Here is a 26,246-nt window from a genome sequence, read left to right as displayed (position 1 = left end):
AATGGGCACTCCATTCGAACCACTTCACTCTTGTTCGCTGAGTTTTCTCACACTTAAAACTGTCCTATTAGTAGCACTAACATCTGCTAGGAGGGTGAGCGAGCTACAAGCTCTCTCCTGTAAACCCCCCACATACAATTTTCCACAAGGACAAACTTGTCCTACAGGTGAAGCCTAATTTCCTCCCAAAGGTGGTTTCTGAATTTCATATTACTCAGAAAATTACCTTACCTTTGTTCTACCCTCCTCCCCATCTGGGGAAAGAGGAAGAAAGACTACATAGGCTGGACCCAAGGAGAGCTCTAAGCTTTTACATCAGCAGAATGGCTTGGATCAGGCAAGCAGACCAACTGTTTTTAGGATACCCAGGTCACAAGTTGGAATTACCCATAACAAAACAAACCATTTCCAGGTGGTTTATCTTGGCTTTTCTGGAATGTTAGAAACTGGCAGGGAAAGAGCCACCCCAAAATCTTAGGGCTCATTCAACCAGGGGTATCGCAGCCTCTTCGGCCCTCACCGGTCAGACATATATGCGGCTGCCACCTGGTCGTCCGGACATACATTCACAAAATTTTACAACCTGGTTTCCTCCACTAGTCAAGAGACTAGATTTGGCAAAGCCGTATTACATTCGGTTCATCCCTAAAGGGATACATGACATTCTTACTCCCACCTCCAATTACATGCCACTGCTATGGGAGTCTATCAAAGATAAGGAATACGTCGGAGGACACAATCCCTTCGAAGAACAAGTTACTTCTTTCCTTGTAACTTTCTTTCGATGGGTTGTTGCTCCGACGTATTCCTTATCGCCCCTCCCATCCATCCCCGCAGTAATACTTCCCTTGCGGTTGTAGCTTACGCTCCTTCAAGGTCAATAACCAATTCGGGCATGACTTTTCTTATACTACAAAACGTAACTGAGCAACGGATGCCGCGTGTGGCTATTTATGGGCATGGTGACGTCGGCACCGATACAGTGGCCGTCGAGGGACATCGACTCGGCGGACGTCGACACGCAGCGCCCTCTACTGAAAAAATGTCTGAGGCCAGCAAGCTGGAGACGAATTATCAAAGATAAGGAATACGTCGGAGGAACATCCCATCGAAAGAACGTTACAAGGTAAGAAGTAACTTGTTCTTCTGATGCTTGTTAAACTGCTTAGAATCGCATGCTGTGCATATGGTCCGACATCCAGTGGCAACCGCAGAGTATTGCATATTGTCTTTTGAGGATCGAAAGGGGACGTCTGCATAGGCGTGTATGTAACACTATCCCTAATGTGAACTGTAGTGTGCCCAAAATCCCTCACGCTTCGAGGTCCCTCAGATTGTTTTTTTCCACCCAGATTACTGGCCGCCCTTATGCTGAGCTCTTACATAGAGATAGCGTTATTGTCATATTTATTGACTTTGTCGTTATTCCCGTAAAGTCACTTCGACAGTTGAATCCTGTGAAACAACGCCGAAGACTGCTGCAGACCTTCGACGCCTGCTGATCCTAGCGCGCTGCCGTCCACGTGGCCGGGGCTTCAGGCCGGCCTAAACAGTAGGGAGAGTGGGGTCAGGCTGGACATATCCTTTACAAGTATGCCTTTCTTCCTTCACCCTGTCTGCTCCCTGGGTTTGTTCATCGATGTACCTGTCTCTCGCTATGGAAAAGATGCCATTTAGATTTTGTCCCTCGTGTAGGGCCATATATCCGTGCAAAGACTAGCACTCTCAGTGCAACAACAGTCTTCCCCTCGACCACAAAGAAGAGGGTTGCGCGGCCTGTAGACTCCTGCGACATAAGACGCTTAAGGAGCGCCGCTTGAAGTGGTGGGCGGCCTACGGCGTGTCGCAGGCCGAATGTTGTTCCGCCGCCACAACCGCCGAAAGTGATGGAGCGGGGACTAGCGATGACCAGGCCTCTGTCAGAAGCCATTGACCTAACGGCAGACTGCTCTCGTTCCGCGATGCCCGTCCCCTACCACACCAGGCCTGACGCGAGTCACGCTATGGGGAAAACACCCGGCGACAGGGACGCACACGATCATAACACCAAAAACACAACCCAAGGTTCTGCTCCGGCGGCACTGTTGAAGCGTACCAAAGCGCCAACGGAACCGTCAAAACTTCGACAGGATCCTCCGATCGTCAGCCTTCGCCGCAGCCTGCGACTGGGCAATCCAAACTAAAGGGCGTTAACACTAAAAAATACACGCCGTCGAAGCTCTCCAGGAGGATTTGCAGACGCTGCTTAAGGCCCCAGTGGTGCCGAAATCCACCGCTCAGCCTCCGGTTCAGCCGGTAGATCAACCAGATTCCCTGAGCATCTGTGAGAGCATCGCAAGGATTGCCTCGGCAGTTAGACTGAAGGAACGGTCGAAGGAGGCGGCGAAGCACAAAACGGCTTAGACGTGCCGAAAGTCACGCAACAGCACTGTGTGCCCCGCAAGGACTACGATGAGTCCTGTGCCTTTTGTCAAGTACATTAGGGGACAAATCTTGACGTCACAGGGAAGAGGATGAACCCTTTCCTCCCCTGGACTCCTCTGGTTCATCCTCATGGACCACGGAGAAATTTGAGGGATGTATTGACAGATAAGAAAACTGTCATATTCTGAGAAGCCTGCTCCCAAGAGACCTCGAAGACCTTCCCTTTACACCTGTATCCAAGTTTCAAAGGACCTTGGAAGATCCACATGAGGAGTATATTTGTGTCCTGACAGATGATGATGTTATGGACAAATATGATCAGGATGAGGCTGCTACCTTTCTGGAAAATTACAATGTGGATGACCAGATAGACAATTGAGAAGACAGTCATCGGGTTGATGATCAACCTTGGACGTCCCCTTCTCCCACCCAGGATCCTGATGCCCTGTGCATAGACCCCCCCCCCCCCCTTCCGCTCCGGCCCACCAAGCCTCCCCTGTTGACGATCAAATGGCGTTTAACGCCATCTTGAAAAAAGCTGCTGACCATTTTCAGATCACCACTCAAGAAGCTTTACGAGATTCTGATTTTTGCGGAGGATATACTCCAAGAAAAACCTCCGGCCAGCCAGGCCATCCCTTTGTTGAATTCTATTAAGAGGAGATGGGCACCTTCCTTGGTGACGCCAGCCCAAACCAGGGTGGTGAACCCTAGAGTGGAAAAGTTGTCTTGTCCTTCTCCGATGACCCTGCCTACATCAAGGGACATGCCACTCAAGATTCTTTAGTGGTTACCACTACTAGAAAACTGGCTGGTTTTCCCCCCATCTACAGGAGAGGCACCACCCGATAAGGAATTCAAGAGACTATATGCACTGGGAAAGAGGGTTACAACTGCGTTTTCCACACGAATAGCCAATAACACCACGCTATTGGCCAGCTATGAAGACGTCTAGTGGAACCTTCTGCAAGGCCTTCAGGAAGTGCCAGAACCTACACCGACCAAGTTGCTCGCCATAGTTTTGGAAGGCAAGCAAGTCAACCAGAATGTGCTCAAGAACACTGGAAGTTGCAGAGGCAGCGTAAAGAACCCTGGCACAAGGTTATTGCTCAAGCGACATGCATGGCTGAGGAACTCCGGTTTCAAGCCGGAGACCCAAGCAGCCCTCATAAACAAACCTGTTGAGACCAACCTGTTTGGCTGGGTAGTGGATGATGCACTGGAAACGGCCAAGAAAAATTATGAAACACTAGAGTTCCTTCAACAGATTACCCAGAAACCCTTTCTTCAGAGAGGAAGCGGCTCCCGCTGGTCCTTTCGTGGGCAATCTTGTTTTCCCCAGAACCAGTATAATACAGGAAACAACTGGAATTCGAGACAAGGGTCTAAAACCTCCACCACTTATCCACCCAGAGGACAGCATCGTGGGAAAGGTAGAGGACGAGGTTCCAACCCCAGAGGCACCCCGGCCTCAGAAATGACCTTTGGATCCAGGTCCCCTCCCGTGCCACACCGGTTGGGGGGGGGGCGTATAACATCTTTCCTTACTGCATGGGAGGGGATAACAGACCAGTGGGTACTCAAGATGGTCGCCCATGGGTACTACATAGAATTTGCCCAACCACCCCAATTCAGACCGCCAAAATCAAGACGCCTGACTTTGGACCACCTGTAGATCAAGTGGCACAGCGAGTAGAGCGCTCGCTTTGACATCAGTGCAGAGCCTGCGAACGCAGGTTCGAATCCCGGCAGCGCCAAACTCAGCGTTTCATCCTTCAGTGTTTCATCCTTCCGAGGTCGATAAATGAGCACCACACACCGTGGGTAATAATAAGCAGCGCTCAGATACCTGAGGGTTCGTAGCGCTATATAAATGCCAAATTATTATTATTATTATTATAGATCCTGCTGAAAGAGGTGGAGACCCTTCTAGAAAAGGACACCATGGAAGTCATCCCTATTCTACAGGTAAACAAAGGTATTTATTCAGTGTACTTCCTTGTACCCAAAAAGGATCCCACCATGCGCCCTGTGCTAGACTTGCACCCAGCTAAGAAGTTTGTCAAACCTCAAAAGTTTTGTATGGTCATTTTACAGGAAGTAATCCTGCTGTTGAAACAGGGGGATTACATGGTAACACTGGACATGAAAGATGCATACTTTCAAATTTCAATGTTGCTAGCGCACAGAAAATACCTAAGATTTATGATGGAGGACAAGCACTGTCATTTCAAAGTACTCCCCTTCGGCATTGCCTCGGCACCCAGGGTGTTTACAAAGGTACTGGCAGTTACGGCAGCACACTTCTCCAGCATGGGGTCTGGCATGGATTCACATTCCCCGTCAGGCTGGGAATCCTCTGTAAAGAAAAAATCAGTATCAGTTTTGTTTCTGATCTGTCTTTCTTAGAAGTAACCAATCCCTGGCCTCTGGGTCATACTGCCCCCAGCCAATAACTGCCCTCGCCCTAAGCCCCGCCCCTGGCAGCCATCCTCAGATTTTTACCACACGTTCAAGTGTTGGGAGTCCTCGTGCTATAGCTCTCAAGCTTTTTCAGCATTTTACATATTTTTAAAGTGTTTTATCTCATTTTTTCAGTCAATCGAGCCTCAAGCTCCACCGTTTCTACTTCCGATCAACGGGGACCCGTTTTGGCATTTTCTACGCCCCTCAAGGGCGAATTTTCGTCTAGTTACGCTTCTTGGAGTATTCCAGAAGATCTGAAGCCTACCTCGTGGACATGGCCCAGGACAAGGGAAGCTCGACACCCGGATCCAAGCTGTTCAGGAACTGCCCTGAATGCGGATTACAGAATATTTTCAAGGAGGATGAGCATTCGAGATGTCTCTACTGCCTTCACGAAAACAAGACGCATGTGGAAAAGGACTGTTCATTTTTCAAGAACCTGTCGGAACGGACTACGAGAGATCGTCGAACCCCCCTTGCCAGCTGGCTGGAGAAGGGCTCAGCAGGTGAGAAGAAGTCCGAGCGGTCTTCTAAGTCCTGTGAGGGCGCCCCGGCGACGGGCCCAACAGAAGGCAAAGCACTGTGAGTCCGCGGGCACCGGGAGCGCCGAAGGGTCGGGCTCCTTGGCTGCCAGGCAGGGCACACTCACCGACACCATCAACCACAAGCCAACGCTCTGGCTCGGGGAAGGGAAAATCCGAGAACCCGGCTAAGCTTCTGGAGAGGCCCTTGTCGATCTCGAAGGGATCAGCCAAAGGGGAGCGAGGCGGTGACCCCTCCCCCAAGGTGAAGGCCTCAAGCGTGCCCAAGGTAGTGAAGGCCTTGATCCACCCAGTGAAAGCCTCTATTGAGGCAGTCACGACAGCCCTGGCGAAGCCTGTGGAGGCCAACCCAGTGGAGGCGACCTCGGGGCCCAGAGTTTCCCTGCCACCACGGAGGGAATCCTCTTTTCAGCCCATCGATAAGACCCCCGTGAAGACCCCAGTGGAAAAAGAGGGAGGGGGCGGTGACTGACACGGATACAGCCTCTTAGGAGGAGCTGGTTGAAGTGGTGAAGGGCCTCAACAAGAGGTTCGAGGAGGTCCGGTCCCACGAGGGGAACCCCGAGGAGGCAAAGAGAGTGACTGTGGCGCCGACGAGACTCCCATGGAGGAGGAGCGACTGCCACACCCGTCGCAGCCAGTGCCCGAGCCTCAGGACAACTCGGTGGCCATGTTGATGGCAATCCAAACCTTATGCACGGAGATGAGGATGAGATTGCCCCTCACCCCTACGGACGACCCGGCAGAACCAGGCCCCGTCGGGAAGCCCTCCGATCAAGCGGAGGAGAGTTCACACCCCCCACTCCCCAGCCGTTCCAACCCTCGCGGCCCGCTCAGCCTTCCCCTCCTTCCCCTGAGCCTAGTGATGACACGGGAACAGATACGGCCACGACTGGGACGGATGACGGTGGTGTCGACGGGATGGGCCTTCCATCACCACTCCCTCGGGCCTCCCCGCCCGACGAAATTGGCTCCTTACACGCCATGATTACCAGGGCATCCAAACTTTTTCGGCTCTGCCCGGAGGAACAGAAGAAGGAAGGTTTCCTATATCAGCAGCACGAGGCAAAGAGGGAAGACTGTCCTCGCGGTACCATTGATTGACGGCTTCTGGGAGGAGGGACTTGCTCTTCTGAAGAACCCATCCACGACGCCTGCCAAGAGGGACCGGTACGAGAAGAAGTACCGGGTTCCCGATTCCGCCCCGTTGTCCCTTGGGGCACAGCCGACCCCGCATTCGGTCATCTCGGCGGCAGCCAAGAAGGCGGCGGCTGGGGCGTCATCTTCAACTTCGACCTCCCCACCGGACGGCGAGGAAAAGAAGCTAGACGCCATGGGACGATGAGTCATCTCGTCTGCGGCGACAATTAAGGCGGCCAACGCCCTTGCGATTGTGGCCCGCTACGACAGGGAGCTGTGGTACAAGATCGCTCCCCTGCTGGACTTCCTACCGGACGACAAGAGGACCTACAGGAAGGTGAGGTGGCGTTGGACCACGCCATAATGGTGGCCACGGATATCGCTGACACCGGATTCCGCCATTTGGGCAACAATGTTTGCCTTCAACGGCGGGGATGGCTCAAGGCAAGTTTTGGACATGCCCTTCAACGGGAACAACCTGTTTGGAAAAACAGTGGATGAGTCACTTCAGGCCATCAAGACCGACACACAGACTGCTTGAGCCTTGGGAGTGTTGCAGCAACGACAGCCATCCTTTCAAAATGCCAGAGGCCGATAGGGTGCCTCCAAGGGATCCGGCGGCAGCTCCTCGAAGTACCGCCAGGCAGCCCGCTCTTCGTCGCAGGAGGATCTCGTGGCCAAGGTGGCAAGGCTGCCTCCAAGCAGGACTGAACCGGCCGTAGCGTCGGGCCCCACCTGAGCACGCCGGTGGGAGGCCGGCTGGCGAAGTTCATCAGCGTGTGGCAGTCCATCTCCACCGACAGTTGGGTGCTGGATGCCCTGGCCCACGGGCACACTCTCGAATTTCTAAAGTGCCCCCGCATTCCTCCTGTGGCCAGGAAGGAAAATCACGTCCCTCTACTACTGTTAGAAGTAAGGGCGATGCTCAAGAAAGGTGCCATCGAGCTCGTCCCAAAGAGGCTTCGGGGCTTTGGAGTATACTCAAGGTACTTTCTCATCAGAAAGAAGACAGGCGGCTGGCTCCCCATCCTGGACCTGCGGCGGTTAAACAAATACATCAAGGCTCAAAAGTTCAGGATGGTCACCCTCCAGCACGTGCTGGGACAGCTGGAGGAGGGCGTCTTCCTGTCGTTGCTGGACTTAGAGGATGCTTACTTCCACATCCCCATACTAAAAGGGCACCCAAAGTTCCTCAGATTCGTAGTCCTGGGGCGGCACTACCAATTCAAGGCCCTGCCATTCGGGCTGAAGTCGGCACCCAGGGTGTTTACCAAGTGCCTCGCACCAGTGGCGGCGCGGCTGCGCCTGCAGGGGATCCACATCTACCCCTACCTGGACAATTGGCTCATCCGTGCAAGGACAAGAGAACTCGCCGTCGAACACACAGCAGAGACCGTCCAGCTTCTCATGGACCTGGGATTCTCCAATTACTCGAAATCCCACCTGGTCCTGTCGCAGGTCACACTGTTTCTGGGAGCCAAGCTCGATACAGTGGCGCGATTGGCGGTGCCGTCGGAGGAAAGGACGAAGGTCATCTTGGGCAAGGTGCAGCGCCTGCTGGCCGCGGATGTGGCCAGGGTGAGATCCATCAAGTCCCCGCTCGGAATGATGTCCTCATGCATCTACCTGGTGCGCCTGTGCAGGCTACGGATGCGTCCTCTGCAAGAGTTCCTCGACGCCCATTGGATACAAGCGACGGGCAGCTTCGAAGACAGGATTCCGCTCAACGAGGCTTTCCGCCAAGCGATCCGATGGTGGGGCACCTGCGTGCATCTCGAGGCGGGCAAGGACTTTCAGACCCCGGTAAATCAGGAGACGGTGATGACGGACGGCTCCCTGGAGGAATGGGGAGCGCACATCTGAGATCTGCACGCGAGAGGCCTTTGGCTCCCGGAGGAGAGGTCACTCCACATCAACATCCTGGAGCTCCGAGCCGTGTTCTGGGCCCTCAGGTCATTCCTCCCGTCCCTCAAGGGCAAGGTGGTGAGGGTCTTCTCCAACAACACCACCACGATGTTCTATATCCGATAGCAGGGAGGCACCAGATCCCCCAGCCCTGTCCAAGGAGGCCCAGGATCTGTGGCACCGGGCCATCGTCCAGGGGAGGTTTCTGGTGCCCTTCCATCTAGCAGGAATAAAGAACGTCATCGCCGACTCGCTCAACAGGGAGCTGCGCTCGTGCCACGAGTGGGAGCTGCGTCAGGATCAAGTGGATCGACTTTTCCAACGATGGGGCAAACACCAGATGGACCCGTTTGTGATGGCGACCAAGTGCCAGAGGTTCGCCAGCAGGTTTCCCCAGCCGAGGAGCATGGGCGATGCTTTCTCATTCCCCTGGGACGGCCTGTTCCTGTATGCATTCCCCCCGTTGCTGCTCCGACTCGTCAACCAACTCAAGAGGTCCTGGTGCAGGATGATCCTCGTCGCACAAGTGTGGCTGAGACAGCTCTGGTTCCCGGACCTTCTGGACTTGTCAGCGTCCCCCCCAGTCATACTGTCGACAGACGCAGATCTTCTCTCCAGAGAAGGAGGCGCCATCCTCCATCACGACTCGGAGTCGCTGAACTTGCAGGCCTGGCTCCTCCAGCACTAGAGTTTGGAGGGTACGATATCCCGGTGGACTGCAAGGAGGTGCTTGCAAAGGCCAGGGCGTCCTTAACTCTAAAGTGGTACAGACACAAGTGGATGAGGTTCTCTCTCTGGTGCCGTGCACAGAAGATAAGCCCTCTGCGTATTACGGCCCCTCAAGTGCTGCCGTACTTGCTGTCGCTGGCCAAGGCGGGGCTAGCTCACGCTTCAGTCAAGATCCATCTTGCAGCCATTTCCCGTTAAACCAGAACTACAGGGCGTTCATCCCTGTGGTCTCATCGCCTGGTGAAGGAATTTATGAAGGGACTGCTCCAATCGTTCCCGCCGGTGAAGGCTCCGGCCCCGGCGTGGGAGCTCAACGTGGTGGTGACCAGGCTCATGGGACCGCCATTCGAGCCTCTGCATTCGGCACCGTTGAAATTTATGTTGTGCAAAACAGCGTTCCTTGTGGCCATCACCTCTGCACGACGAGTGGGAGAGATCCAGGCCCTATCCTGCAAGCCTCCATACTTGACTTTCCACAAGACGAGGGTGGTGCTGAGGACGCACCCCTCCTTCATGCCCAAGGTGCCGTCGGACTTCCTCCTCAACGAGCCCTTGGTGTTGCCAGTTTTCTTCCTGTCGCCTTCGTCACCGGCTGAGAGGACTTTGCACTCGCTGGATGTAGCTAGAGCGCTGAAGTTCTACGTGGACCGCATGAAGAGTTTTCGCAAGACATCACAGCTTTTTGTGAACTTTGGACCTGTGAATCAAGGGAAGGCACTCTGGAAGGCTTCCATTTCCAGATGGCTCTCCGGCTGCATCATGCACTGTCACTGGTTGGCAAACCGTTGCCCGGCCGTCCAAGAGCCCATTCGACAATAGCGATCGCTGCTACTACGGCGTTCTTGTCTGGTGTGCCCCTGCTGGACATCTGCAGGGCTGCTACATGGAGGTCCACGCACACCTTCACGAAGTTCTACTGCGTCGACCGGGATTCCAGGGAGGAGTCCAGAGTCGGCCAAGCAGTGCTGCGCAACCTGTTCGCCTGAAGGTGGGCCTGGTGGGGAGGTAAGAGATGCTTAATGTTGAGCCTTGCCACCTCCCGTGGTTGTACATGTGTATACTGCTATGTATTCTATATTCATGAGCATGTGAATCCATGCCAGACCCCATGCTGGAGAAGGAACAAGTTACTTACCTGTAACTGTTCTCCAGCATGGGTCTGGCATGGATTCACATGCGAACCCTCTGCGTCTCTTCACTTGGTCATACTGCCACTTTACGTGCTACCAAATCTGAGGATGGCTGCCAGGGGCGGGGCTTAGGGAGAGGACAGTCATTGGCTGTGGGCAGTTTGACCCAGAGACCAGTGATTGGTTACTACTAAGAAAGACAGATCAGAAACTAAATTGATACTGATTTTTTTCTTTACCGATGATTCCCAGCCTGACGACGGGGAATATTCATGAGCATGTGAATCCATGCCTGACCCATGCTGGAGAACAGTTACAGGTAAGTAACTTGTTCCTTGTGCAGACTATCAGTCCCGGTTTACCCTCACCTCGAAGACTGGCTCATAACCCGGGAGTCCTATGAAACATGCCTGTTGAACACGCTGAAGACAGTAGACCTCTTATTCAGTCTGGGATTCTCCATCAAAGATGAGAAATCCAGCCTAGATCCTAGTCAAGTCAAACAGTTTCTAGGGGCTCTAATTCGGACAAAAAACCGCTTTGTCTTGCCCTCCAACAAGAGGGTTCAAAACCTGTTTCAGATCACTCAGTATGTAGCCAGTCGAGAAGTGACGGTACGCAAAGCATTACGACTGTTAGGAATGATGGCGTCCTGCATTTATTTAGTGCCTCACGCGCGTCTGCATTCGTCCCATGCAAGAGTGTCTCAACAGCCAGTGGTGTCAGGCCAGCGGACAATGGGAAGATCTGGTAGTTGTCTCGCCAGCCCTCATTCTCTCTCTGCAGTGGTGGTCGAGGGAAAACCTCTTGAAAGGGAAGACCTTCACCACCCCCACAGTAGAAGCCACTCTCACAACCGACGCATCTCTCACGGGGTTGGGTGGGCTCACCTGCTTCAGCAGGTGGCGCACGGCGTGTGGTCCCCACAAGTAGTGTCCAACCACATAAATCTGTTGGAGCTATTAGCGGTATTCAAAGCACTGAAAGCCTTTCAAACACAGTTACAGAGGAAGATAGTCCCAATCTTGACAGACAGCACCACTGCCTTGTACTACCTGAAGAAACAAGGAGGCGCACTCTCCAGGGCTATCCAAGCTGTCCCAAAACATTTGGATATGGGATCTCGAACACAGGATGTTCCTGTTGTCCCAGCACATTCCAAGGGAACTCAAACTTCTGGCAGACGTGCTCAGCAGAGATTTCCCACTGCCGTAGAGTACGAATGGCGACTACACGAAGACAGCGTCTCCAACGTTTTCGCAGAATGGTGCTTCCCAGAAATTGAATTTCTTGCAACTCTGGAGAACGCTTACTGCCAAGATTACGCCTCCAGGTACCCACAGAACCACTCCAAAGGGGAAAGGGCTCTGGATAGCATGGTCCGGGAGATTTGTTTACGCTCCCCCGACTCCCTTACTCAACAAGATCATGCACAAGATGCCCAGGAACCAGTCACCATGATATTGGTGGCCCCCCTGTGGGCACGCCAACCCTGTTTCTCATCTGATGGAGATGTCCCTCTCCCCTCCTATGAAGCTGCCCTGCCCGTAGAACATGTCTCAGGACAGGGGAGAAACACTGCACCCATGCTGGCAGACTATGAATTTAGCGGCCTGGCTCCTGAGGTCCTAGAGTTCGGACACCTTCAACTCCCTCAGCTGTATGGATGGACATACTTAGGGAAGCGAGGAAACCAACACCTGATGTTGCTTTTCCAGTAACTGGAAACGCTTCATTATCTGGTGTAATGCCAAAGGCTTCAATCCCATTCACTGCTCTCCTTCTCACATTGTATTGTACCTGACTCACTTACTAGTTTCAGGCCTGGTTTTTAATTACCTGAAAGTGCACTTAGCTGCTGCTCTCAGCCTACACTATGTCACAACAAAAGGTGTTGTGGTGGAAAATACCAGTTTTAAGGTTTTCATGCAAGGGTTTAAGAGGATTCATCCCACCCCATTTCAAACCCAGCTCCCGGATGGGACTTAAATGTGGTTTTGACTAGACTCCTGGAGTCCCCCTTTGAGCCTATACATAAGGCAACTCTTAAAGACCTTACCTATAAGACAGCCTTCCTAGTGGCTATCACTTCTATAAGAAGGGTTGGTGAACTATAGGCCCTTTCAGTACTGGATCCTTTCGTTACTGGTCAGAGATGAGATGGTTCTGCGCACTCACCCTCGATTTGCGGCTAAATTTATTTCCAAGTTCCACGTGAACCAGTCAATAAAACTGCCCACTTTCTTCCAGGACCCCACTAACATGGCCAAAAGAAGCCTACACACATTAGATGTGCGCGGGGCAGTCATGTTTTACCTGGAAAGAACTAAACCACTGAGAAAGACAAACCAATTTTTCGGTTCAGTGGCGGCTGGCTGAGAAGGGGATCCTGTCTCTAAATCGGCAATCTCAAGGTGGATAGTCAAATGCCTCACACTTAGTTACACTCTTGCTAAGCGAGAACTGCCCTTCAAGCCTAGAGCACATTCTACTTGAGGGACTGGGGCTTCCATAGCATTCATTGAAAATATTCCCCTAGAGTCCATTTGCGAAGCGCAACCTGGAGTTCTGTACACACCTTTACAAAACACTACTACCTAGACACTCATTCTAGGTCTGATTCTCAGGTGGGACAAGCCATACTAAGACATCTTTTCACTACTGTTCCTTCTTACAACACACCTCCAACTCTTGGTACTGCTTGCTAGTCTATGCACAGCATGTGATGCTAAGCAGATTAACGTAATAGCCTTTCTGATTTTATCTGCTGAGATTCACATGCGCCCACTCTTCCTCCCCGCTCGGGTGGAAGGAACATAGATGTCTTACTACTTTCTCTTTTATTTACTCACGATGGTTCTTGGGCTCCCTCATGGCAGAAAAATAAAATCGGAGGGACCTCGGCACGTGAGGGATTTTGGGTTCACTACACGTGACGTTAGGGATAGTGTTACTGACGCACCTATGCCGACGTCCCCTTTCGATCCTCGAAAGACTAGATGAAATACTCCACGGTTACCACTGGATGTCGGACTATATGCACAGCATGTGAATCTAAGCAGATACAATAATCAGAAATGCTATTATGGTGAGTAATGCATGTCATACTCTCCAAAAGGGATTCAGGCAGTCTGTTTCCTAACTAAGAAAATGTTCACAATTTGATTAGGGAGGGACCAGCATTGCCAAAGCCAGTAGGAACAAGAAGATGGACCTTTGCAAGGCCAGCAAAGGCACAGTCAAATGGACAGCACCAGTTCTGATGAAAATCTTCAGAGAAGTTACCAGTCAGTTGGTGTAGAAAACACAGGAGCTCAAGAGCAGCCCTCCTGTTAGCATACAGGTTTCAAGACCTGCACAGTGGAGTTAAGGTCAACTCCCCATTGAAGAATGCCGCACTCCCTAAGCAAAGGAGAAAATGGCCTAAGTTAAGTGTAACCTAAGCCTGACAGTACTTTAAGAGTGAAGTTGAAGGTTGCCTTTGTGATGCAACTATCACAACCCTGAATCCTGATCCTTGGTCATGGTGATGAAAGGGGGGGACCTTCGGTGGTCTTCTGCAGCAGCAATCGAGAGACGAGAACAGCAGCAAAGAATTCAGCTCACTCAGTGGCTCTTTGTGGTTTAGGCGCCTTTCATTGGCTCCAAGAAGAAACGATTATCGCATGTTGGATTCTCTTCGATTACTCGATCCTGAACTCCTCGGGGGGGCTTTTGGTGATGAATTCCTGTTTCTGGAGGTCCACACGGATGCCTGTGAAGTTTCAGCGAGATTCGATGTCTGCAAGACGATGCACTCTCAAATGGTCCAGGTACTTCGGGTATTGGTGTTCTACAGCCCAGCAAAGTCGCAGTACGTCAGGGGACCGCTGAAATTGAAGGTGGTCTGGACGCTAGTTGGTGCCACCAGCCTAAGGGAGTAAGTCGACCTTGGCAGATCGTCCCTGTCGAGATGAAACAGGGGGTGCGCACAGCTGTAGGGCTTCACCGGTACTTCAGTGGTTGTTGAAGGTGCTACTGGCATCTCTGCTAGTCTTCTGCTTCGGATGACTTCATCTAGTGGCCAACTCTGCCTGTAGTCCAAAAATCCTTGCCTTATATGCTGGCACCCATTCATTCATGCCAATGGAACTGTCAATCACTTGGGGGTTGGATGTCCTCTAGGACAGCCAGCTGCCCAGTTTGAACTGGTTTCAGCCAGGCACACCTACAAATAAAGGACAGTGAAGTTTCGGGACCCTATTCACTTCCTGCCTTGCCACACACACTGGAGCCTAGGCTGGCTTCAGGGGTGAAACCCTTCCAAGGCGAGACTCACAAAGGACCCAATCCTACATGAAATAAGAGAGCCCAGAAGGAACTGACAAACGGAAACTGGCGAAAAAAGAAAGGGGCCATTTTGAGAGAATAATCACTTATGGGCGTTCTACTGCAGCTGAGAAATCAGCCTGCTGGTAACATGCACAAAAGGTAGAAAAAGTATCCACTGCCACCAGCCATTGAAGTTTGTTAGTCAGTGTAACAAAGAGATAGGTGAGCAGTGGGAAAAGGAGTTACAATGTAACCCTAGAGCAACCCACAAAGGTTAGGGGGGGTGGGTGTGTGTGTGTGCGCGCGCTGAACCCACAAAGGAAAGGGTAAGTAAGATCAGAGTTATCTTACTACTCATGAACTGTATTTCACACAAGAGAATGTATTAAAACATAAAGAGAAGTCCAAGGGACTCCTCAGTGACACTGCACAGAGGGTGCTGGGAGTCCGAGTCAAAAACAGATGCCGGTATTAACATTTGGAGATGAGCATAGTCCACAACAGCAGTAAAAATAAAAAAAAGTCAGAAAAAGAATGAGTGAGTGGTAAAAAGTTCGACTCGCTTTGGAGATAAAAAATACAAAAAAGTCCAGTGTCCAGTAAAAGTGATGGTCTCTCAGGTTTAAGGGAATTTGCACAGAAACTGAGAATTCTTATCAAAATCCCCTTCAACGACTCAATCTAAAAGGTGTTCTGCGGATAAGTCGAGAGATGAGACTCCGCCGAGGAACCATTTCAACAAAACATTCCTGGCATGGTTCTCACCATTCCTTATCGTCGCAGAAACAACGCCACAGATCTGTCTTCAGATTGCTTGCCTGAACGCAGGGTATCCTGCCCAGATAAGTCAGCAAGTAACGCTGAATGTGGAGGCCTTTAGGCTGAAGATGTTAAAAATATTCGAGAGGGCGCCCCCAAGCCTCTCGAAAGAAAAGGTGAAGAGCCATGACCCTTTTGCGCTTTCCAAGGCTGATGAGGATAAAAGTAAGGCTTAAACTTGCAGGCCCTCGAGCCTAGGTGAAAATCCGCCAACCTATAGAGAGCCCTCGAGCCGAGGACAGGCACAGAACTTGTCCTTCGAAGACTGAGTCTCGGATTGAGCCCTTCGAAGCCAATTCAATCGGCGTCAAAGGCGTCGAAACCTTAGGCGCCTTTGAAAAAAATTGAAAAATCTTTTAAAACACTTGCAAAGAGACTTTTTCAAGTACCCTTCTTCGATTTTTGGAAGAACATGAGCCCTCAGGTCAGGATAACACCACCTTTGGGTTTAGAATATGGTACTCCTAATGGTCCTGATGCCCTCGTATCCGAGCAATCGAGGATGTGGGATTTATATGGCCTCAACTTAAAATGCCTCAACAATGCGGCAACACCGTACTTGGCAGAAAGAATGGTCAAAAAATCTACATCTCGCCCCACTAGAACAGTCCTCTCCTTCTGGCTGGTTATCCCCAAATTCAAATTTAAAAAATCTGGAGGAAGTAGCTTCCCTGTTATGACAGGACAGACTTGGAACACACTCCCATATTCACTGAGTGGACCAATCCTTCCACAATGTTAGGCGCAATACTTTAAATTAGCTAAGAACAAATGACAATTGAATCCTTGCCATCGCCTGCCTGCTTGCTTCTTGTACATACTACTGTAGAGTGTAATTTAGCATTTAGCTCTTATGCCTGCTTTTCACCACTATTCCTGCTTCCTGTACTCGCCACTGGTGTATGTAATGTAGTGTCCCTTTCTATCTTGCCTGTGCAATCCTATTTACAAGCAAATTGTATCGTGTGTATATCCTATGTTGTAATGTCTGTAACCTAAGCTTAAAGCATACTTGTAACCCTTTACGCCCAGATCCCCCTGGGTTCGGCACGCCATACAAATAAATAAAACAAACAAAACAATCTGCAAAGTATATAGTTCCTGAGCAAAGTAATGGGATACTTGGGATGGGGCTGACCAGCTCCACCTTTTGAACAAGATGACCTTATAGACATCTTAAACAAAGGTCCCCAAAAAGACACTGTTTTTCCCTTTCATGTAGCCCTTCAAAAAAGGGTGAAAACTCACTGGGAATAGCCAGAGACAAGCCCAGCTGTAAATAAAAACTCCACAAAAAGTATAGGCCTTCTAGTAGTGATCCGGAATACCTTTCGAAGCGCCCTACTCCAGAAAGCCTTGTGGCACAAGCTGCAACTTCCACCTTGAAGCAGGCAGCATAATCCTACATTACCTACAGGAGAGAGATTAGTGTTTTGATGCTATGGCAAAAAAAAGTAATTTCCTCAGTCAATGTCACTTTGCCCTTGCAAAATGTACCCACACCTTGTGGGATTGCCTCTCAATGTCAGTCGAACATATCCCTGAAGGAGAGGAGGGAGTGGGATTTCTAAACAACGTGAAGGATGGGAAAGATGTGCAAGTCTCTCCAGTCAGGTTTGGACTCTGCCAATAGTATTTGCAGAGCCATCCTCAAAAGCGGTGGCCAAGTCACTCAGTGCTGCCATCAGGCAACCACAATCTTCGCACTCCACTGCACATGCTTGGAGGGGTAGGCCTGTTAGCTACTACTCATTTGGAAGAGAGGGGCCTGGCCAGTCCGGTGGACGAGGAAGAGGTGCCAAGTCTGCACAAGTAAGTTTCTTTACCCTCAGCCGCTGCTTCAGCTGCCTCAAAACCACTCTGAAGCCTTAATCCACAGGACCCCACTGGGAGGCAGGCCCACTCAACATCTGGAAGAATGGTCGGGCATTACTTCCAATGCTTGGGCATTGCAAACAGTTGGCCAGGTTTACTGCCTCCCCTTTTTAAGAAGGCCTTTTGATCATCCACCGGGGAGCCACTCCTGCAAAACTCTGGATCTGTTCCTCTTGCATGAAATTGCGAGCCTGCTAGAGAAAGATGCTATAAAACCAGTACCTGTGACGGGGAGGAACAAGGGGTGGTACTCCCCTTATTTGTTGATCCCCAAGAAGGACGGAGGATTGAGACCCACTTGGACTGGAGATACTTAAACAAGTTCCTCAGGAAGGACAAGCTCAAAATAGTCACCATTTCTCAGATACTTCAAATTCTCCAGCTTCAAGACTGGGTGGTGTCATTGGACCTTTAGGATGCTTACTTTTTTTAAAAACTTTATTTAATGCTTGTGGTACATAACATTGCAACAACATTGCAACAACATCACATAACGTATATCTCCGGAACAGCAACATTCAGTTCAGTTATATAACAGAATAAACAGTATTACTGATTTGACGCATCACTGGGCCCTGCCGGGCTGTTACTGGCTGAGTCTGCTTCGCATAGATATATTCTAAATGGGGCCCAAATGTCCTTCGGTTTACATGAACTCGGGAGTGACATTACATGGTGTTCTTCACATTCATTGACATACATCAATTCCTTAAGGAAGTGGCTCACTTGTGGTGCCTGTGCACTCTTCCATTTTTGCAGAATGCACTTTTTTGCCACTGCGCATGCAATGTTAAAGAGCCTTCTTGTTACCTCTGACTGTTTTCCAATATCCCCAAACAGATATTTTTGTGGTGTGAGGTCTGCCAGTATCTGAGTTACTTCCTCCAAAATGTTTGCTACCTCGCCCCAGAATACATGCACATGAGGGCAGCTCCAGTACATGTGTATCGAATCAGCCTGATCCGCACCACATTTCTGACACCTACCGGGACTGTTATTTGTAAACTTCGCAACTTTTTTGGGGGCATAGTGCAACTTGTTCAACATCTTAAATTGTATCAGCCTGAGGCCCGCGTTCATGGATACCCTCTTGGTCAATTCACAGTACCTCTCCCAGGTTCTGTCATTTATATTTTCACCCAGAACTGCTTCCCAGGAGGCCTTTATTAAATGTACCGTTGGGAGTGTTCGCCTGCACGGCCGCATATAGCCCAGAGACACTCGTTCCCGACCGGGTTGACAGGGTCATCAGGCACGGGTGTGGAGGGGGTTCATCTGGGAACATTGGTCACCTAGCCTTAAAAGCCATTCTCATTCTATGATATTGCAATATCATCAATTGGTCAATTCCCATCCCTGTTTTAAATTCCTCAGTTATAAATTTGCCCTTAGGGAATATGTCTCTGATTTTAAATACCTCCTCCGGGTCCCATTTTGTTTTGTATACCTGGATCGTATGTGGGTGCTATACCGGGGAAGTTCCAGAATGGGGCCTCAGCATAGTAAGGTGTCTCCACCCCGAGCCTACGGTAGAGTTTGGACCATGCCTGTGCTGTTGTACTAACTGGATTGAATGGGTATTCATCTGTGTTTCCTTTCAAAGATGACCGACCTTATGTCAGTTGGGCGTGCGGTGTGCTTTTCTAGGCAAATGTGGGGTGAGGTGTCCTAATCATACCAGTGCTTAACGAACTGTGCCTGTGCAACTAGATAATATAATTCAAAAACTGGAGCTGCTATGCCACTTTTGTTATATGGTTCCACCATTTTTTCCCACTTCATCCTGGCCGCCCCCCCGCACCAGACAAATTCCACTGCCATGGATCTAAGAGTGTCAAAGAACCGCCTACCAGGCCAAATCGGAATATTAGTAAATATGTAAAATAGTTTAGGAAGAATGACCATTTTTATTATAGCTACCTGACCGATAAGTGAGATAGGAAGTTTAGCCCAGAAGTGGAGTTTAGTAGCAATCGTATTCAATAGAGATTTGTGGTTATTCAAAAGTAGGGATGTTCTGTCTCCCGACACAATAACCCCCAGGTATCTTATCTTGCCCGGTGACCATTTCATGCCGTGCGTGGTGTTCGGACATCTAGTAGCTGGGGACAGGGGAACATTTTCAGATTTAGAATGATTAGTTTTGTATTTCCCGAATATTCTGTGAATTTATGCATTGCCTCCATCTCTGGACCCAAATGTATGTCCGGTTCCCAGATGTATAATAGGGCGTCATCTGCATAAAGGGATATTGACTGGGTCAGGCCTGCCATCCATATACCCCTCTGTCCCTGATCTCTAATTGCTGCTGCAGCTGGTTCCATTGTCAGGGCGAACAGTATGGGGGAGAACGGGCAACCCTGTCTCGTACCCCTCCCCAGCTCAAACCATTCTGACATGGTGCAGTTGGTCAATACCCTAGCTCCCGGGTTAGTGTATAGTACCTTGACACATTTCAGGAAGTATGGACCTAGCCCAAATTTCTCAAGCACCATGAACAGATACGTCCATGACAGAGTCAAACGGCTTTTCGGCATCTAGAGACACAGCCACCGCCTGGGCTTCCGGCTTGATCTGGGCCATGACCCCAAATAACCTACGCAGATTGAGTGCCGTCGATCTAGGGGGGATAAATCTGCATTGGTCCGGGTGTACCAATACTGGCATGTGAGGCACGAGTCTAGTGGCCAGAATCTTTGCAGATACCTTAGCATCACAGTTTATAAGGGATGGGCCGGTACGAGGACATCTCATTGGGGGGTCGCCTGGGCTTAGGGAGTACTGTGATTATGGCCTCTCATGGACGTCGGAAGCGTCCCTACCTCTATGGCCTCCTCCCACATGGACAGTAATATCGGGGCAAGCTCCTCACTGAGCTCCTTATATAACTCAATCCCCAGACCGTCTGAGCCGGGAGCCTTTCCGTTGGCTAGAGATTTAATCGCTTCTTTTATTTCTTAAACCGTAAGTGGCTGGTCTAACAGTAGTTTGTTTTCTGCTAACAGCTTCTGGAGCGTAATACTATCTAAGTATTCACTGATGTCATTGTTTTCAGGTCATGGTTGGCATATAGTTCTGTATAAAAATAGGAAAATTCTCTCTTTATACCCTCCTTGCTTGTTGTTACTGTGCCGTCCCTCGCCGTTATGCTGGAAATCGGAGTATGGCATCTTTCAACTTTTAGTAGGTTAGCTAGGGTGCGCCCCGCCTTGTTCCCCTCGCCATACCGGCGTGCCCTGGCTGGGGTAGCCATATACAGCAATTCCCTGGTAGCTAGTTTACTGAATTCTTGTAAGTTGCTATTGGTGTCGGCAAGGGTGCTGTCTTCATGCAGAGATGTATATTGTTCCTCTAACTCCCCCAACCGTTTCTCCTCCTCCGCCAGTTCCCCCCTGACCGCCCTCAACAGCCCTGTGGATTTGGAGATCAGGATACCCCTCACCCATGCCTTAAACGTCTCCCACAAAATCACGGAGCTATTTACGGAGTCCTTATTGGTTTCAAGAAAAAATTCGACCTCTGTGTGTAATTCCTCTGCCACCGCAGGATCCCTAAAGATGTCGGGAGGCATCCTCCATCTCCTGACCGGGGGTCTATGGTCACCTAGTGTCATGGCTAACAAGATGGGGGAGTGATCCGACAGGGTGCGGGGAAACATTTCACTATTGTTGATTTGGTTCATAAGAGACGCAGACACCAGCCAGTAATCAATGCGGGATTCGGTGTCATGCACCAAGGAGTAAAAGGAATACTGTCTTTTTTGGGGGTGTAGTGTTCTCCAGGCATCAACCAGTAACAATTGTGACATGATTTGTTGTACAGTGTTAGCTGTTTTCGTGGGATTCCTGCGTGTGGAGGTGCAGCGATCTAGGGTAGTGTCTAATATGGTATTGAAATCTCCCCCCCACACCCTCCCCAACACCCCAACAGTATTTGCTCGCTGCCACATAAACCAATCGCTTGCATTACATTTGTGTAGAAATCAGGGTCGTCCACATTTGGACCATACGTGTTTACTAATCAGTTCTTCCCCTGCAATGCTTCCCCACACTATAACGTATCGACCTAGTGGGTCTATTTTACTTCTCCCCAATTGGAACCCCACGGATGGGCGAATCAGGACAAGTACTCCTCGTGCCTGTGAGGAGTATTCTGCACAGTATCTGTTTACCCCATCCTTTCAAGAATTCGGTATTAACCTTCTGGAGCGCATGAGTCTCCTGTAACATGACAATCTGAGGATGAGTGACATAGGCTCCCACCTTATTCAACTTGGCTCAGTTTTTCAGCTCACGTATGTTCTATGTAAGAAGTTTCAGTCTAAGCCCTCGGGCCGTTCTAACAGGGTTAGCCATGTCTGTATACCCATTTTGCGCCTCTTGGCTTGCTGTTGCTTAGGAGAGTACCATGTGTCGCAATGTCACCACATTTTGTAACTTGAAGGACTCCTCCAACCGAGTCCCGACCCCTAAACGCCCCCTACCCCCTTTCCCCTTCCACCCTGCCCAACTGAGCTGAACATCCCATGATATTTTGGCCCCCCCACATCATCTTCCCCAACTTGACGATGCTGTCCTGTAACGTACACCCCCTTAAACTTGTGGAGCTTTCCTGAGGGTCTCATGTTGCATGCACCTGGCTTGTCCCGATGGAGGCTCTCGGCTCAGTTCACTTTGTTTTTTCGTTCAGTCTGTCTACGTTTCAAAGTTTTCCTTTCTCTGAGCGGCAGGGAGTCGGCACCCGCTCTAATAGGGAGTCCCCCCCGCCCCCCCAGTCGGGGCCTGAGGATGTACTCCGGTTAGTCAGCCGTATCTGGTATCTCGTCCCCCAGTTGTGGTCTGGCGTTCTGGTCGACCACCCGGTCTCTGGGAGGTAGAGGAATGGAGGCCTCAATGTATGCCATAGCTTCTGTGGGGTTTTCAAAGAAATGGGCTCTCCCACCATGTTGGATTCTCAATTTCGCTGGGAAGATGAGGGCATGTGGTACATTATGTATTCGTAACTGTTTCTTAACTAGTTCGCAGGACCGCCTCTGTGCCTGTATACCAGCGGAGAAGTCCGGATATATGTGCATTCTGTTATGTTCAAAATGTAGAGTACCATTCTCTCTGGACAGTCTGACTATCACATCCCTATCTCTGTAATTAAGGAGACGTGCTATTATGGTGCGGGGAGGCGCCCCCGGCTTCGGCTGTGGTGCCAACGTGCGGTGAGCCCTTTCCACAAGGAAATGTTCGGAGAAGGAATCTGTTCCCAGGATGTTTCTCAGCAGGTTTTCCACTTGCCTCTCCCATGTCGCCTTTGCCAAAAGTTTCTGCAATTTCAACAATCCGGATACTATTCCTCCGAGATCTTGACTCTAAATCTTCGCACTTATTTTGAGTTTTTCGTAGCTCTGTCTGGAGGCGGGCTATGTCGCGGCCATGTTGTGATATTGTCTTCGTTGGTGCTTATCCTGCTCTCCGCTTTCGTGATGCGCACACTCTTTTTCCACTCAGGCTTCAAGGGACCCAATTGTTGTGACTATATCGTCCAGTTTGACATTGGCTGCCATGTAGCCATTCTGGACCACTGTCGCCAGGCGGTCCAAGGGATCTTCCCCTTGTTTGTAGTGTTCCTGTGGCGCCTCCTCGGCCGCCCTGTGTGGCTGGGAACTGGTGAAGGAATCTATCGGACCAGTCTTTCTCCCCCCGTTCCCTTCCTCTCGGTGCGTCCCACGTAGTATAGACTTCCGCGTAAATGTTCTTAAACGAGCAAAAGGGTGGGCATTGTGGGAGCGTTGGCCTGCCAAGCGCCTGCCTTCCTCCTAGGGTGTTGAGCTGTCTGTGTGCCCTCCACAGGGCCAGGGTCATCACTCGGCTGGTCCCGAATGTTTAGTCACATATACTGCCCCCACACAGCTCACAGCGGGGTGCGCCTCCCACTCAACTCCAGGATTAATGGGTTACTGTTCAGCAGGAGCCGCCAAGCTCTGTCTGCATACTGCCGGGTGTTAGTAGTGCACCTGTCACCACACCTCATATGTTTAAATGGTATCTTATTGGGCGAACCCCGCTAAGTGCTGGGGGGGGGGGACTCTGCTTTCTGTGTCCCCTCTGCAGCAGCAGCCCCAGTCCCCAGCCACTCAATGAACGCAATCTTGGCGTTTCCTGCCGTATCTCATTTGGTATGTACTGGGCGCTATGTTCAATTAGATGCAGCACTGGCCTCAGTTGCGGATCTGTGGCATCAAGCCTCCCCCTGCCTCTCCCTGAGGGTTATGGCGTGGCACGGGCAGTTCTCGTTGTGGGGGGGGGGGGCCTGTCCGCCCCACTTCACTTACTTGACATGGGGGTGCGACACGACCTCCCGCGTGCCTCTGCGCTGCTCCCCTGCGCCCTCCCTCTCGATCCGCTGACACGGGAGAGAAGGGGGCCAGCCCGCCAGCGGCACCGAGCGTGTGGTAGCTGCGAGAGCCATGTGATGCCCCCATAGCCGCTCAGCCGGCCCCGGTACTTTGTTCCCGGAGTCAGCAGCAGCAAGTGTTGGTCGTCCCCGGCGGCAGCAGCTGCGGGTATTGGTGTTCCTCATTGGCGCCCCCTGTGCTCCTGTCGGCATCTGCTGTATCCAGCTTCATCTGCAGGCAACGCGGTACGAGATCACCGCTTTGCCCCTCCCCCACTGCGGCCCGCTCCTCCCGGCAGACCTCCGGCTTGCAGTAGATGAGCTGTGGAGCTGCCGGGCGGCCGCGACGGCACCTCCAGCCCGCCAAGTGCCTCCAGGCAAATATTGCGGGTCCCCTCGGGCGTACAGGCATGTTTTTTTCTGTGCTTGTTCTGAAGGTCTTCCACCTCCGGAATTCTCGTCTGTCTTGCAGGACGGTTCTGAAAGAATGTATTCGGTTCAGGATTAATGTTGGAGCCTGAGCTCTCCTCTCAGGCAGCCATATTGGTAGTGCGCAGTAGTGCCCCCAGGATGCTTACTTTATGTGCCTATCCATCACAGGCACAGGAAGTACCTGAGGTTCGCCGTTGGTAGTTCTCTATCAGTTTTGAGTTCTGCCATTCGGGCTGAACTCCGCACAAGGGGTTTCACAAAGTTGATGGCAGCGAATCTCAGGAGAGAGGGGGATTCATGTCTATCCCGACCCAGGCTATTGGCTGATCAGGGCTCATTCTCTCGGACGGGTCCAGGAATAGCTTGGTGTTACCTGCCACACTCTCCACGGATTGGGCTTCTCCCTCAATTTCAAGAAGTCCCACATGATACCATCCCAAAAGCTCCAGTTCATCGGGGCAGTCCTAGATGCTTCCCTGGGGAAAAGCTCGCCACCCAAGGTGAGGGCTTTACACGTTCAGCAGATGGTCACCAAATTCCAAAATGGCCAGCGTCTTCCAGCCTTCGATTTCCTAAGGTTGCTCGGCCTCATGGCATCCTGCATTTCGGTGCCAGAAGCTCGTCTGAGAATGAGATCCCGCCAGTGGGCCCTCTCTGGTCCCAATGTTCTGTTTTCAGGCAAATTATCAGACCTGCTTCAGGTTCCGAGCAGGGTCAAACAGGATGTCCTGTGGTGGGTCTGCAAGGACAACATTCTGAATGGGAAACCCTTTTGGCAACTATGGCTGGAGATAACGGTAGCTACGGACGCCTCATGGGGTGGGGAGCCTATGCCAACGATCTGACTGGCAGCAACCGCCGGTCTCCATCAGAGTCCAAACTACAGATAAACCTTTTGGTGCTGAGGGCGTTCAGACTAGCACTGAAGGCCTTTCTGCCCTTTGTATGAGGAAAGAATGACCTGTTAATGATGGAAAACAGTGGCCATTTACATCCTCAACAAGAGAGGTGTAGGGTCACTACCACTGTAAAGGGAGGCAATGCAGCTCTGGTTCTGGGCAATTCAAGAAGGAATCTCCCTAGCAGCAGTGCATTTAGCTGGAGAGGAGAACACAGCGGCAGATGCTTTGAGCAGGCAGAGCAGTCTCCCATGAGTGTTTAACTGGTATTACCCAAATTGACCTTTTACAATTGACCTTCTGCACAATTCACCTTTATATTATTTCAGTTATTTTATATATGTATTGGGTTAGTTTTGGATTATAAATAGTATAAGGGGATTGGGTGGAGGTTTGCAGGGGGTTTCCCCTGCATATATGTACTAATTGCCCTTCTAAATTAGGTCAATTCTCCCGAGATCAATTGTCCCGAGGTCAATTGTGAAAAGGTCAATTAGTATACAACCTGTTAACTAGCTCAAAGTCCTTCTAGAGATCTTAACCTTTGGGGAACCCCTCAAGTAGATCTGTTTGTGTCCAGTGTCAACCCGAAGTGCAAACTGTTCTGCTACAGGTAATTTCCCCCCAAAGGAGCTTTAGGGGACTTGTTTGTATTGGACTGGGAGTTTCCACTCCTGTACGCGATTCCTCCAGTCCCCATCATTCCTCACGGGATCAGGAGGTTGAGCTAGTTCAGGGAAATCCATGAACCTTCTCGCTCTGGATTGGGCCAGGAGGACGTGGTACCCAGGCCTCAGGTCCATCTGCCCTCCAATTAGTCTTCCCCCAAAGAGAGGACCTTCTCTTGCAAGAAGAGGGTCAGATTCTCCATGCAAATGTCAAAAGCCTCAACCTTGGTTTCTGAGCGGTAGTTGCACAAGGATTGGGACCTCCGGGAAGATGTGATGGAGATTTTGCTTTTGAAGGCATGCCCCTACGCGCTCACACCAGAAAAATTACAGGCCGCTAGGGGAAAAGGCCCAAGACACACTTGCAAGGATAACGAGCATTTATTTCTACAATATAGGAGTGCATGTGCAGCACATTATAAGCACAAACAAAGTCACTGACATAATTCCATATAGTACAATTCTACAATACAGATTGGAGGAGCCCTATAAATGCAGGGCCTGCATATGGGATGCCAGGCC

General features: G+C 50.8%; 1 protein-coding gene across 4 annotated transcripts in view; it reads left to right on the top strand.

Moving 5' to 3' along the window:
• DNAJA3 (DnaJ heat shock protein family (Hsp40) member A3) overlaps positions 1-26,246 on the top strand; it is a 743,272-nt gene that overhangs the window by 610,987 nt on the left and 106,039 nt on the right. The window lies entirely within an intron of this gene.

This window comes from Ambystoma mexicanum, chromosome 2q, assembly GCF_040938575.1.
Source record: "Ambystoma mexicanum isolate Mex_15411 chromosome 2q, UKY_AmexF1_1, whole genome shotgun sequence".
Classification (NCBI taxonomy): Eukaryota; Metazoa; Chordata; class Amphibia; order Caudata; family Ambystomatidae; genus Ambystoma; species Ambystoma mexicanum.
The sequence above is the reverse complement of the archived record's forward strand: the minus strand, read 5'-3'. Positions and strand labels throughout refer to the sequence as shown.